Source organism: Eriocheir sinensis, unplaced genomic scaffold (genome assembly GCF_024679095.1).
Source record: "Eriocheir sinensis breed Jianghai 21 unplaced genomic scaffold, ASM2467909v1 Scaffold762, whole genome shotgun sequence".
Taxonomy (NCBI): domain Eukaryota; kingdom Metazoa; phylum Arthropoda; class Malacostraca; order Decapoda; family Varunidae; genus Eriocheir; species Eriocheir sinensis.
The window spans coordinates 30,070-45,677 of record NW_026112123.1 but is presented as its reverse complement, the minus strand read 5'-3'; the positions used below and the strand labels follow the sequence as shown (position 1 = coordinate 45,677).

General features: G+C 40.9%; 1 long non-coding RNA gene across 1 annotated transcript; it reads right to left on the bottom strand.

The window, feature by feature from the left end:
* Window positions 1–684: 684 nt before the first annotated feature.
* On the bottom strand, window positions 685–13,817 carry LOC126994262 (uncharacterized). The gene is made up of 3 exons (XR_007748923.1): window positions 12,648–13,817; window positions 1,985–2,129; window positions 685–1,186 (listed from the first exon to the last, which is right to left on the bottom strand). It is a non-coding gene; the product is annotated as an uncharacterized LOC126994262 (long non-coding RNA).
* Between the last annotated feature and the right edge of the window lie 1,791 nt (window positions 13,818–15,608).

Below are 15,608 nucleotides of genomic sequence, written 5' to 3'. Positions count from 1 at the left end.
TGTGTTTCGGTGAGGAAGAGGTGAGGTTCAGAGGAGGAGAGGTGGTGCTCAACAGAATGTAAATTAGAGCAAAGACTGTGAATGGTGCAGAAGTTTATGAAGAGAAAGTTGGGAGAGTTATCAGGACACCTCTTATGGGCACCACCAAAAAAGTTAGTCCAATCTGGGTACATCTGTGGTCCCCCTCCAGATGGGGGCTATCCACAATGATTTTTTTTTTTTTTTTTTTTTTTTTTTTGTGGAAGTGGTGTGTGTATCATCATGTATGTAATATGGTGGGGAGAGTAATAGAACTCGTTATTAGAAAGCATGATGAACTACTCTCTGGTGTTAACCCCTTCGCTACGGGCAGGCCAAAACAGCGCCCCGCGCCATATCCGGTATTGACACGCGCGCCAAATTTCAAATGTCGCTATTGGATATAACAAATTGTCAGCCATAAACTCAACATAACCATCATGTATTATATATGAAAACATGCAGAATTAAATGGTGCACATAAAGAAACATATATTAGTTAATAATGTTGAGATTTAAGCATAAATATAGAGATAAGATAACTCGTATATTGGCTAAAGCGAGCCAGGACGCAGTATGCGCGCACTCGGATATGATACAGGGCACGCAAGGACGCAGCATACGCGTCCTCGTGTTGAAGGGGTTAATGAGACAATAGGGAAACAAAGTGAGACCATGGGAGACTCTTTGATAAGCCTGCAGCACCCCTTCATCCCCCATATATACCACAACGAGAGTAACTTGGGCCCAATTCAGCATGTTTAAGGCCCGTACCAAGAGTCACGAAGGTTTAGCGATGAAGATCGAAGGGAAGGACGGTGCGTACCTATAGTCACTAGCATTTTTGGAACGAAGGTCTGTGGGAGAGACGAAGGGAAGGCAAGGTCTTCCCCGTGTCTTCACTCAGACCTTCGAGGAAAAATATGTTTATTTTCCAAATTTGGCGTGACAAATAGTTGCGGTTCAGTTAAAACAACCTGAGAAAATACTTTCCCTAATTGGAAAGTTGTGTATTATAGTTGCAGCGAATATGTTTGTCTTGTTTACAACAACAGCACGCGCCTTCAAAGCACAGAGGAACCAGCCAGGCGGGAACCTTCGTGGCTCACATTCTCCAACGATCTATGGTTTTTCAAATTCTTTCTCATTTCAGTTAAGACATCTGGCTCTGCAAGTGCAAACAAAGGGTATTTTAATAATTTACTGCATGTAAATAACGATTAATAATGGAAAAAAACATGAAATAATAACTGTTGAATGCGATGCTAGGCTGTTTCAAATATATTAGGCTACCCATGTTATTTATACATGCAACATCAAAATTCCTTATGTATAGACACTTGCAGAGTCGTGTCACTTTATATCCCTTAATGAGATGAAATACGAGTATCTGAAAGGCTATAGATCATTCGAGTATGATCAAACTATACTGTTTGATATACAAAGTTGTTTCTTCGTGTCCTTATATGGTATATCATCGATGCAAATCTTCTGTTTGCGGTTCATATACGATGGTTTGAGGAGTTTTTGGATACACAAACATTCAAATGATCTTCACGCAATCACAAACTCACAATGCGCAGGTGCCACATCTACGTTCACGAGTGGACAGACGGAATTAAATGGACAATATTATGGCTGTAATAGCACCATGGAGGTATTATACCTCCATGAATAGCATTGTGTGTTTGTATGTGTGTGCGTGCATTAGATTTGGTAGGTGAAAAGAAGGTTGCAGTGTATGTATGTGCATTTACCTTCCCGAGCGACTTGTGGTAAGGATTGAAGGCACGGTCTGAGGCCGTGCCTACATTGTCGAAGGGAAGGTACGCGGCTCGACCTTCATGACTCTTGGTATGGGCCTAACTGCCTACTTCTTATAACCTTAGGAACCTTATTAGGGTTAAGGTTCCTAAAGTAAAAAATTAAATTAGCTATAATAATGAGAATTATGTTCAAGACTTACCTTCAAGATGGAAACTTGCAGCAAATTTTCAGATGCCACTCTTCTCCTCTGCTGTGACTGCATCTGAGTATGTCCCAGTCTTTGCATAATGCACAACTTGCTACAGGTGAAGCCAGTTATCTTTTCCTTTGCAAACCATTGTGACCTGGAGGATAAATAAGTTTATAATAAAAAATATTGCTGCTAAATTATTCTACTTTGTCCCTGCCTCTTACATTATGATTAAAGACATTTTACGTAAATATATAAAGAGGGTACATTAAAAAAAAAATCCCTAACAATGTTGTGGCTTTGCTCAGAGTGGCCATTTATCAAGCACCAGCCACTGAATAACAAATATTATTTATTTAGCACAGTGAAAGCTGTTCCAGCCAATGCTGAATTACGTTGTCAATACCTTACAGGGCATTAAGTCCATCCCATTGGGGTTGGGGGGATATATATATATATATATATATATATATATATATATATATACATATATATATATATATATATATATATATATATATATATATATATATATATATATATATATATATATAACAGAGCAGCCAGCCTAGGACAAAACAAAATATCTCATTCCTCCCATTAATGTACTTTCTCCTTGATTCCTCTACCCATAAAGTATGACGGTGTTTTTCCTTACCTCTTCTACTTCTGACAACATTAGCAATCTCAGAATTCAACCATGGAGTGTTGCCTTTCAGTAACTTTTTCTCCAGCACTGGACATGTCATCATATTTACTTTGTAGTGCCCCACTATATTATAAGACCACACAACTCAGACTCTCTCTCTTTTGTATTTCAATGCCATTTGTAAGTGTACAAATATTATAAAAATCCTCTGAAATTCTATCAATTATTCTAAGAAACAATTAATGGACTAAAATTTAAAATTTCTTTTACTTCAAAGTTATATTTTTTTTTCTTTAACCCCTTGCAAACATCAATACTTTTAGTAACCAGTAGAAATTTCCTATCAAGAAAGGAAATAGAAGAAAAATTAATAAAAAGCTCCCTCGATTTTGGGCTACTCTTCAGATTGCTTGGCTTCTGTCTAATTTATTTAATTCATTTTTCATTTCATTTCTAGGGGACCTACAGAGGGCCACTCTTGGGTGGCATGATATGCGGGGGTTGTGCGGGGGATTCAAGGGGCCAGGACAGGATTAGGATAAGGGTTTGGATGATGAAAGGTATTGGGATATGGTAAAGGGCCAGGGTTAGGGAGATAATGACTGATGATCCTATTCCTAAATGTGTCAAGAGTGGGACTATTAACTACATGAGATGGGAGATGATTCCACTCTTGGATGCTGCAGGGAAAGAATGAATATTTGAATATACTATAGTCGGTTCCACGAGAACTGGCATTGATTTTCCTTCAGGGGTGGACTTGTGGACATGGCATCATTGCTTGAGTGACAGTTTCTGCGCCGCTCATTGGCTGTTGTTTACTACATAGATCTAAGCTGCAGCAATTTTGTTTGCCATGAGAGAGGCATTATAGCCTACTATCTCTTGCTCTGTTACCTCTTAAAATCAACACTTGGTATATAACAGTAGTTATTCTTATAATCACCCTTCCTTATGGCTATCTATTAGTTTATCACCCACAAATATTAGAAACATATTTCAGGAATAATGATAGGACGATGAAGGAAATGAGAAGGTTCTTGCCTTAGGCCAGTGTTTACGTTATGACTCCGTAGCATCACTACACATCATGTTAGTACTAAGCCAGGCCTAAAAACATACCAAGAAATCTTACAATAAATGTTAATTAGACTGTAGCCTAGTGCTTTGTAGTAGTAAAAAGTAGTAAAAAAGTCTAGCATCAACAGTCGCTTCAGTGGCTGGACATTGTTCGTTTACGTGCAGTTCTGACTTAGTTTTGTTATGAATGTCATTTCAGATTAATTTATAAAAGTTCAAAAGTCACATACTTATTAATAAAGATATTATTGCATTAGTTTTTATCGGTGGAATCTGTTACCATATAGCTCACAAAGGGTTTTGGTAGGCATACAAAGTCAAATTTATGCACATCAGAACAAGTTAAGAATTGGCCAATGAGCGCGCAGTACCATCAACCAAGCAATGATACCAAGTCCGCGAGTCCACCCCTGAAAGAAAATCTATGCCAGTTCTCGTGGAACCGACTATAGTGTTAGTCTGGTAAGTGTGGTATTTAAGGTTGTGGCTGCCTCTAGTGGATCGTGTAGTTGTTGGGTGTAAATAAGTGTCTTTGTTTATGTCTACTAAATTGTTTGTGATTTTATATAGCATTTGTTGTCTGTGTATTTGTCTTCGTGTTGCTAATGGGTCTAGTTTTATGTCTTGTTTAAGCAAAGTAACTGATGTGGTGTGTCTGTAATCACGTCTGGCCCATCTTGCAGCTTGTTTTGTATGGCCTCTAATTTATTTATGTTATTGTTAGTGTGTGGGTCCCAGACGATGTCACAATATTCTATAAGTGGCCGAACGAGTGTCTTATATGCAAGAATATTGATGTTTGTGTTACACCTGCTATGGTTCCTATGCAGGAGCCCCAGGGCTCTGTGAGCTTTGGCCTTGATGCTGCTTGCATGTGTGTTCCATCGTACGTCTGCTGAGATGTGTACGCCCAGGTATGTGTGTGACGGGACACTGTTTAGGTTTGTGTCATGGAGTTTGTAAATGAAAGGAATAGGTTTGTTAGTACAAGTGAAACGGATGTGATGGTATTTGTCTTGTCTAAACGTCATCTGCTACTTGGCTTCCCAGTCTCCAAGTGCAGCTAAATCGTCCTGTAGTCGAAGACAGTCATCCCTATCTGAAATGGGTCGATAAATTAAGCTGTCATCTGCAAAAAGTCTAGTAGTAGAAGTAAGTGATAGTGGGAGATCATTAATGTAGGAAAGGAAAAGAAGGGGGCCCAAGACGGTGCCTTGAGGTACCCCAGAAGTTACAGGAATAGATGAGGATTGACTACCATCATGAACAACTCGTTGCTTGCGGGTAGTCAAAAATGTGATAATCCAGTTAGAAAGTTAATTGTCCTCGTATGCCATAGAATTCTAATTTAGCTAACAGTCTTCAGTGGGGAACTTTGTCGAAGGCTTTGGCAAAGTCAAGTATTATGGCGTCAACTTGTCTAATTTTGTGGTTGTTAAGGGACTGCAAAATGTCGTGTGTGGTCACAAGTAAATGAGTCTCGCACGAACGTTTGGGCTGAAAGCCGTGCTGACTGCCAGTCAGTATGTTTTGCCTATCAAAGTGGTCCATTATGTCTATGAATTATATGTTCTAAAATTTTGCAGGGAACTGAGGTTAGCAAAATGGGTCTATATACTTGGTGTCACATTTGCCAAAAGCCAGTCCTGAGGGAGTCCTCCGGTTTGTAATGTCTGTGAGAATATAACCTGCAGGATAGGTGCAAGGATGCAAGCATTAGCTTTTAGTATCCTGCAGGGTACCTTAGGGCCTGGAGGAGTTACTGAGTAAGACCAGATTAAGGTGGTTTAGACATGTGAGGAGAAGAGGAGAAGAACACATCCTGAGACGTGCACTGAACCTTGAGGTAGAGGGCAGAAGACCTCCAGGAAGGCCAAGGAAGACGTGGAGAAAGGTGGTGGAGGAAGATATGAGGATGCTGAACATCACGGAAGAAATGGCTATGGACCAGCAACAGTGGAGGAGGCTCATATCCCGTCCAACCCCACCATAGGGAATAAATGGACGTTAAACGATGATGATGATGATATCCTGCAGGGTATATTGTCTGGTCCAGTTGCTTTGTCAGTGTCAACCTCAGATAACAGCTTCTCAATTCCTTGGGTGTTTAAATAGAGGGGAGGAATTGTTGGGTGTGGTGATATTGGTAATGTCTGGCAAGTTTGCATGTTCCTGTGTAAAAACAGATTGGAATTGTTTGTTAAGTGTGTCGGCTTTATCTTGTGGGTGTGTGGCCAAGGAACCGTTGTATAGTAGTGTTGTAATTCCAGTCGAGTCTTGTCTGCGTGCTTAGAAGAAGCTGTAGAATTTCTTGTGGTTTTGTGTGTTGTTTGTGAGAAAAGTGGATGAGTATTTAGTTTCTGCTTGTTTAGTTTCTTTTTGTAGTGTTTTCTGTATGTTTTTGTAGTGTTCCCAGTGTTCTGTATCGTTGTAACATTTTGCTGTGTTGTATGCCTTTACCTTAATTGTTTCTGTGTAGTCTTTTCAATTGTTTATTGTACCATGGTAATGACTGGTTTTGTGTGATAGTTTTCTTGGGTATGTGTTTGTCCATTGTGTCATTTATAAGGTCTTGTAGTCTGGTCCAATTTGCCTCAACAGAATTGGCCTATAGGTCTGTGTCGAGGAAAAAGTCTCTAAAATCAGCTAAGTCTTGAGTTACGGCACCCCTATCGGCTCTGTTATATAAATAAATGTTCCTGGGTAGTTGTTTTTGTGTTGTTGGTCTAATGTTTGCATCAATGAGTACCATGTCATGGTCACCGAGACCTGGTAGTACTCATGTACGTGTGACTAATTAAAGAAGTGTTGTTTGTGAGGAACAAGTCTAGTGTGTTGGATGTGACCCCATGTCTTATGTTAGGATTGTGTCTTCCTACACTAACCTGTGTGCATGTTGGTTCATGTACTGTTTGTGTAAGTGAGTGTGTGTTGATTATGTCAATAAAGTGTTCATGTAAGTTTCTCCTATCAGTGTGTGGTAGTATACTGCCTTCGTGGGTGGGGTTGTCCAGTGTCGCCTGTGTTGTCCAATCAGTGTCAGGGAGATTGAAGTCGCCAGCCAACCACATATTTTTGGAGGGGTCAGTTTTGGAGAATGATTCGTCAAGGGTCTGCAGATATTCTAAATTTGAATTTGGGGGACGATAAAAGGATCCAATGAAGAAAGTTCTACAGCCCTGAAGTTGTACTTTGATCCAAATAATTTCAGAGTCCACGTTTAGTTCCGTGGCTGGAGCAACTACTAGTTCCGGCTTTGTCGCACTGAGGACTCCACCGTGGTTATTGTCCATTCTGTCTTTTCTGTGTAGGGTCATATTATAGGGACTGTCCGTCGGGAAGACTTCACTGTCATTTATGTCAGGAGTGAGCCAAGTCTCTGTCCCTATAACAATGTCTTGGTCATAAGTCAGGAGGGTTTGATGAAAGGCAGCTCTTTTGTAAGTTGTTTCACTCACTGTTTCTGTTTTCTGCGTGTTGTGACCCCAGCACATGGAACGGACATCAGAGAGCAACGTTGAGTCTATAAAACATAATACACAGGCCTTGGAATACATAAATATGGCAAAATTTAAAAAGCTTTCTCCAAATCAATGAGCAATTTCTCACAGACTCACAGATGATTATTCTGGAAGAGGCTCACGCCTGTGACTTCAGCTCTAAAGCCTGATTACTAATTTGTCTGTGTGGTGGTGATACTGGCCTTATAGTCATACTTTTGTTCTTGTTCCCTCCACTCTATCTAAACGTGACTCAAAATGAATAACAGTTTCTGCTGACACTACCCACTCTGGCAGATCATTCCAACTGTTCACGACCCTGTTTGGGAAGGAGTATTTCCTCATATTGAGCCTGGTTCTCTTCTTGAAGATCTTCTTACTGTGTCCCCACGTTGTGTCCTCTTCCCTCAACTGGAAAACTCCCTCTGTGCAATCAGGATCGTAGATGTTGTTAATAATCTTGTAAATCTCAATCATGTCGCCCCGGGATCTCCTATATGCCAAGAGTGGGTAGTTGTAATCTTCTTAATCTCTCTTCATAATGGAAGTTCTTTAACTCTGGGACCAGTTTTGTCGCTCTACGCTGCACATTCTTGATAGCATCTGTGTCCTTCCTTAGGTGTGGGCACCAGACCTGGTTAGCATATTCTAAGTGAGGTCTTACTATTGCTGTGAAAAGTGCTCTAAATATATTGGCATCAAGATACATGAATGTCCTTCTTATTAGACCCACTATTCTGTTTGCCTTGTTAATTTTCTCTGCAAGATGTTCTGAGAAGGTTAGTTTGCTATTGATTATGATGCCTATGTCCTTTTCAGCCTTGGTCTGCGTTATGTTATTAAACATGGTGTATTCGTGCTCTGCCACTATGGATCTTCCCACTCACATTGACTTACTCTTATCGGGATGGAAATCCAGCATCCTTTCTTCTGACCACTTCCTGAGTTCATCCAGGTCCTCTTGCAGCTTCACACAGTCCTCAGCGTTGGCAATTTTCCTATAAATCTTAGTGTCATCTGCGTAGAGGTATACTTCACTGCCATGTTTGGTGACTTCTGGTGGGTCACTGATAAAAAGCACAAACAGAAGTGGACTGAGCACAGATCCTTGGGGTACTCCACTGGTTACTTCCCTCCAGTTCGATCCTTCTCCATTGATCATCACTCTCTGCTTCCTGTCTTTCAGAAAATCTTTAATCCAGTTTAGAACATCACCCTGGAAACCATAGCTCTTTAGTTTCTCTATTAGCCTATTATGGGGGACTCTGTCAAAGGCCTTCATGACGTCGCAGTAGATGACATCCGTTGCTTCCCCTTCATCGATGTTTGTAGTCCATTTGTCCAGGACTTGGATCAGTTGCAGTACTGTCAACCTTCCAGATATGAACCCAAACTGTTTTTTGCTAAACAGGTTGTGTCTTTTCATGTGTATTATTATTTCCTCTCTTAACAGTGATTCCATGATCTTACTTAGAACACTTGTTAGTCTTACTGGCCTATAGTTTCCTGGGTCACATTTGTTGCCTTTCTTAAATATAGGAGTTACATGTGCTATACGCCAGCTGTTCGGTACTTTCCCTTCCTGCAGTGAGCTCTGAAAGATTATCTTGAGTGGTTCTAATAGCTCCTCCGTCATTTCCTTGAGTATACGAGGGTGTATATTATCTGGTCCAGGGGACTTGTTTCTTTTCAGTTTCAATAGTGCTTTCTTGATCTTCTCGTGTGTAATTTGAATATGGCAGAGACTAGGCACCTCCCTATTTGCTAGATGTGGGAATTCTTCTGGTTCCCTTGTGAATACTGTGGAAAATTTCTCTGAGAGAATCATGGCCTTTTCTTTATCATTTGCCGTTTTCTCTTGTTTCGTACCATCCTTGTAGAGGTCTGGAATTCTTGATTTTGTTCTTGCTTTTGATGAGACGTATTGCCAGAAGAGCTTAGGGTTTTCCTTCACATGTTTGGCAATATTTTTCTCCTTGAGTTTCACATTTTTTTGTTTCCCATCTGACCTGGTTGCTTAGCCGTCTGTATTCCATATCCACTTCACCATATAACCTTCTTGAGTCCTCGTCCAGGCCATTTGTACCCGTACCAGTCCTGCTCTTCATCTGTTTCCTCTCCTCCCATAGTCTTCGTTTCTGCTTAATTTTACTCCACAATTTTCTGTTCATTAGTAGATTTTTGTTGGTCCTTTTCCTTAAACTGTTATGTTTTGCAAGCACCTTCTTTGGTACACATTCTTCCACAACTTCCGTCAGCTTCTCTGAGAATTTTTTCCATTTTTCTTCTGTGCTTAGGTCAGGTGGAAGGAGGCTATCCCAGTCTAGGTCAGGACACCCTTTCATTTTATGATAATCTGCTTTTTCATACATATACATAGACCTTCTACTTCTAGCCTCCAACTCCCGCAGGTCACACCTGACATATACACAGCCATGATCGCTCTTCCCCAGTGGACTCTTTATCACAACCTCTTCAATGATGGACTCATCATTCCTGAACAGTAGGTCTAACGTGGTACCGGCATGGTCCCCTCTCATTCGAGTGATATCTCTGATATGCTGTGTAAGATAACAATCCCTAATCTTTTCAATAAACACTGTGGGAAAGGCAGATGGTCCTGTTTCAGAGGTATAGTTAGTCCACTTGATCTGAGGGAGGTTGAAATCACCTAAAACTAATTTGTACTTTTTAAAAAAAAAATTTACAGCTAAGGAGACAGTGCAAGGGTGTACAAAAAAAAAAAAAAAAACAAAAAAAAACAAGCCTGCTACTCACTGCTCCTGAATAGAGGTCAAAGGAGTGTCCAAAAAGAGAGGTCAATTTCGGGAGGAGAGGTGTCCTGATACCCTCCTCCTGAAAGAGTTCGAGTCGTAGGCAGGAGGAAATACAGATGAAGGAAGATTGTTCCAGTGTTTACCAGCGTGAGGGATGAAAGAGTGAAGATGCTGGTTGACTCTTGCATAAGGGGTTTGGACAGTATAGGGATGAGCATGAGTAGAAAGTCGTGTGCAGCAAGGCCGCGGGAGGGGGGGAGGCATGCAGTTAGCAAGTTCAGAAGAGCAGTCAGCATGAAAATATCGATAGAAGATAGAAGGAGAGGCAACATGGCGGCGAAATCTGAGAGGTAGAAGACTATCAGTATGAGGAGGAGAGCTGATGAGACGAAGAGCCTTTGACTCCACTCTGTTAAGGAGAGCTGTGTGAGTGGACCCCCCCCACACATGAAATGCATACTCCATACAAAGGCAGATAAGGCTCCTGTAAATGGATAGCAACTGTGCAGGGGAGAAGAACTGGCGGAGACGGTACAAAACGCCCAGCCTTGAGGAAGCTGATTTAGTAAGTATTTGGTGGTTTGTCATGTATTTCCTGCAAAAGTTGTAGAAGTTCGTTGCTAATTTCCTCACTGCTTTTTGGGCTCCTATAGACTGATGTTATCAGTAAACTGTCGTTCTCACATTTGACTTCAACACTTGCATGCTCAGAAAATTTTGAGTTTAGTTCCACGGCATTGCTTTTTAGATCTTTCTTAACATACAAGAGTAACCCCCACCCTTCTCTTACATCCAAGTTGTGTGTGATAATTTTGTATCCTTCTATTGTGTATTCCTCTACAGATTTCTCGTACCTGACGTTCTTTGGCTTCACTTCCTGTAACGCTATAATGTGAGGGGGGTTCTCCATAATATTTATCCTCTCCATTAATTCTAAATGTTTATCTAAACTAAATGTATCTACATTACTGAACAAAATAAATATATCTTTAGCTTTGGCTCTATTTACAATATCTACTACTCCTCCTACGGTGACATGACTTAATGAACTTGTACAGGTGGCCGGGATCTTGTTCTGACCCCCCCGCCGCTTCCATCTGTTTGACCTGTCACCTCTCTGGCCTGTGCCGTCGGCCCTTGATCTGACCTGGCTGGTCCCTCTTGGCTCCCTGTGTGTTGTTGTGGGTGTAGTAGTTGTTGTGAATCTACTTGGTCTGTCTTGGATACTCTCCGTCTCCATGGGGGTCCCACCAATCTGTGCCTTCCTTTCCCTGCATCTGTTAGGTTTTTTGCTTGCTTCCATAGGTTTGCCTCTTGGTCTCTCTCCTGCTTGGTTAGGTCATTTGCTATCCTGATGTTTTCATACATCTGCTTTCCCTGGAGATTCTTCACATTTCTGAATATTTCTGCCTTTGTTGTCCAGTCCTTCAATTTTACAAGCATGGGCCTGTTTTTGTTTTCCCTAGGCTTACCAATTCTTGTCACCTTGAAAATTTTGACCTTAGGCGATTGAATCCCACATACTTGCATTAGCTCACATGCCACTTTCAGATCATACTCCACTCTGTCACTTATCTCATATGCCTCAGACTGTTGTACTCCATATGGAACAATATTTCTCTATATAAAGATTCGTATTAGGTCCGTGCCAGTATCTCATAATCTACTTTATGAAACATCAGCATCTCTTCATATATCTTTTTTACAAACCTTCAACAGTCATGGAAACGCTTTGAAAATCCAATTCATGGACTTTTTTTCTACTCTTGTAAAAAGGGGATAATGTTTACGAAAGCGCGTCGCCTCCTCTGCCGTAAAATAGCTCGCAGAGGGTTTAGGGTCGGGGAGCTTATTTAAACTACTCCAAACGAACTTTACGACCTACTAACAGGGGGGGGCTGCGCCCTCCTCTACCCCCCCCCCCCACATGTATATGTGACTTATTTCAGCAAGGAGGTATTTCTCGCCACACCGGCTGCAGCGTCGCCGCGGCCGTCGCCAGAGGAGGCGACGCACTTTCGTAAACATTATCCCCTATTTTCAAGAGTAAAAGTCCTTGAATTGGATTTTCAAAGCATTTCCATGACTGTTGAAGGTTTGTAGAAAAGATATATGAAGAGATACTGATGTTTCATAAGGTAGGTAATGAGATACTGGCACGGACCTAAAACGAATCTTAACCATATTTTCTTTCATATATCTCAGTTATGACTGGTTCAGAGATAGGCCCATTATTTGGTGGTTTGTTGTACTCTATGGTTGTTCCTGATGCGGCCTGATGTGTCTCCATGGCTACCATTTTAGCCTCCATAGCCCCAAGCCTCTCCACAATATCATTGGTCACTGTTTCACATTTGTCCACAACCTCATTTGTCTGGAGTGATTTAGCCTCCAGATGCCCTAGCCTGACCTCCATTTCTTCACTCTTCACTTTATTTTCACTGACATTAACCACAAGTTTACTAGTTGTGAGTTCCATTTGCTGTTGTACATTGGCCATTTTTAGCTGTTTATCTTCAATTTTCTTTTTCTTTTGCAGCATGCTACATCCATGGTGACAAAAGCTACAACTCCAATTTAGCTGTTTCCCTTGTTTCTTACTAGACATGGTCATAAACCTCTTCCGGATACTCTTCGCACTTTATGTGATACCAGTACTCACATACCTCACATCCAAGAGCCTTATCATCGTCCAATACTGCCTTCTTACATATGGATTTATTTTCATCCTCGGTCACTCCATCTTTGGGCAATGGCTTACCACCCGCCGCCGCCATTCTTGTCTCCCTCCGAAACTCCCGCCTTCGCCCTACGTATATATCTCAGATTTATATCCTCCTCGCTTCAATTTTCTTCACTTATTACTTCCCAACCTATTCACTGAACATTCACAAGTCGCAATATTTATAGTCTCGCGTGATCCAACGCTTGAACAGCACAAAAACGGGAAAACAACATAGGAACACAGACACGATCACCGCCAGTCACCACACTCACTCACTTCTGCAGGTTTGTTATGACCTCAACGCAAGGAATAAACATCAAAAAAGCATTTTTGGTCAATAAAGGGCCATATAATGACATCATAACAGGTAAAAATGGCAAAATTTTAGAAAAGCCCCCTCAATTTTGGGCTACTTTTTAGGGGAGAGCCGGTATGATTCGGCCACTTTTAAGAAAAATATTTTTAGAAAAAGAAGTTTAAGTAGTAGTGTAATTTTGTTGATCTCAAAATGTTCCTCCATCATTTGGCTCTTTAGGCTGCTAATATGACACTCGTAGCTATTTCCAGTTTTCAGATGTCGGTGATGAAAGACAAGTTTCTAAATCGTCCGAACCATCCCCACCCGTGGTGATGGTTCGGCCAGGGAGGTGGGATGGTACGGACGCTCATAATACTCGCCATAATATTAATATAACTTAAGTTTGATTGGCTAATAAACAAGATTATATCTTCTACAAAACATTTGTATAAGGACAAAAGTATCCTCTCAATATTTAGAGGGGAAAAAAATAAAGGAGAACTACAAGAAATATCTCAAAAAATTTGGTATTATGGTTTCCTTCTCTTCTCACAAGCATAATATCTGAATATAAATCAACCAAATTAACCTTTTTATAACCGTTGCAACACCTATAATGTTTAAATTGATATAAGTTTAATAAAAATCATTAAAAAATCAACCGTCCGAATCATCACGACTATAAAAAGCAAATGTGTGGCCACACTCCTTTAATTGAGCTGGGTGATCGTGTTAAATGGCAATACTTCGCCGGGCATCGCTGCGTCACCCAAATAATTTACATCTCGCTAATTGGCACGTTTTTGAAGCGAGAGCTTACGATACACCCTGAAAATATTACATACGAGATAAAAAAAAAAAGAGGACTTGCATCGAAAATAACAGCTCTGAGGGTGTGGTTGTCCTTTTGTGGGCCAAGGCAACAAAGTTTTGCACATTCACACAAAATCTCGCGGCACTGTCCCATACACTTTGCAATAAGTGCTGTGGCCGGACTATCCTACTGTCCGAATCATCACCACTCTCCCCTACCTACTCAGGAATATTATCAGTATTTACATTCTAATTCCTTTTTCTGTTAACAAACCTCAACATGTGTTATTTTTGTACAATGGAGATATTTATTTTTTGTAATGCCTAGTCAGGGGTTTGTCTGCAAGACAGCCATTCCCCTTTGTTGTATTTTACAACAATAAATATTTCAATTCAATTCAAGATGTCAGAAGTTCTGAGGTTGGCATTCATTGATTCATGGGAGCATCCAGATAACGCAATCCTCGAAGGCCACAGTCTACTGTCTGTTTAAATTTCTTGATGATTTAAAGCATGCACTGCCTTATGAAAATGTTACTGTTTTATTAGAAAAGGATAATGACATAAGGCATACATCATATAAATGCTTGATTCAAGATATTAATGTGACGATTCTCATAATGTTTTTCTGAGTAATCCCTGTTTTCGTTTTCTCTCACGCAGTTCAATGAGCCTTCGTTTTCTGTAATAAAAAAAGAGGTCAGCTGCGCTAATTAATGTGTTTCATTATTTGAAGTCTCCGCCAATAAGCCCATTCATAGACTTCACAATCTCTTGACGGGAAACGGGGCGCGGGGCCGATTCGCAGGGGGCCGATTTTCAAAAATTTAAAATTTAAATATTTTCAAAACCAAAGCAGCTAGCGACCTGAAACTAAAACAGGCACCTCCCTTAGGCACATATGAGTCTCCATGAGCAGCGGTATCAAAAAATTCAAAGTCGTTCCCTAATAAAATCGCGATTAATTGTTTTTTATATAAGTATAACAAAACTTAAAAAGGCTATAAAATCCTCAGATTTTACGCTAGATGCACAAACATCACCAAATGCAGAGATAATCACTTATATTTTCAGAATCAATAGCAATATTTAGCATATCTTATAAGTTTTTGCCCGAAATAGCTACTTATTTTTTTTTTATTTAGTGCAATTTTTTACGTAAGTTTTTAACATCTAATAAATCACTTAATTTTCACATTAGAAACTTAATATTTGAGGAAAGCATGCAGAAACATCTTAATTTTACTCAACAAAAGCAAAATATTCAATTTTCTATATACAATCACAACTTATTTTGGTTGAATTCCGATGTCACTATTGCCGCAGCACGTCTTGCCGGCTATCTGGCCCTCGTCCCTGAACAATCACTTTAGCCTTTTGGCCTATGACTTGTGGGCCCCGGTCAGTTTCCTGGACTTGTACACGTCCCTGTTCCTCGCCGTCTCCTTCCTGCCCTCCTCGATACTGCTCCTCTTCCTGCCGGTCGGCTGCTTCAAGGCCTTGTTCTTCCTCGCTTCTGAGGTCACGTCCTTGGAGAAATTAGCACCGAAACAGTTGAAGAGGGACCTGCTGATGTGCGGCAAGATGGTGTTGGCCAGGTTGTGACCCTACTGGCACCTGTACCCCTGCAAGGTCGGGTCTGAGGCCGCCAGGAACTCCAGGAGGTGCCTTAACCCGTCCCAGTGGCGCATGGAAGGGAGAGGAACCTCAACCTGCGCTCCTTCTTGTCCTCCCTGCACATCAGGGAGTCCCACAGCGACATCCCGAAGGACGCCATGTGGGCCATTGGGA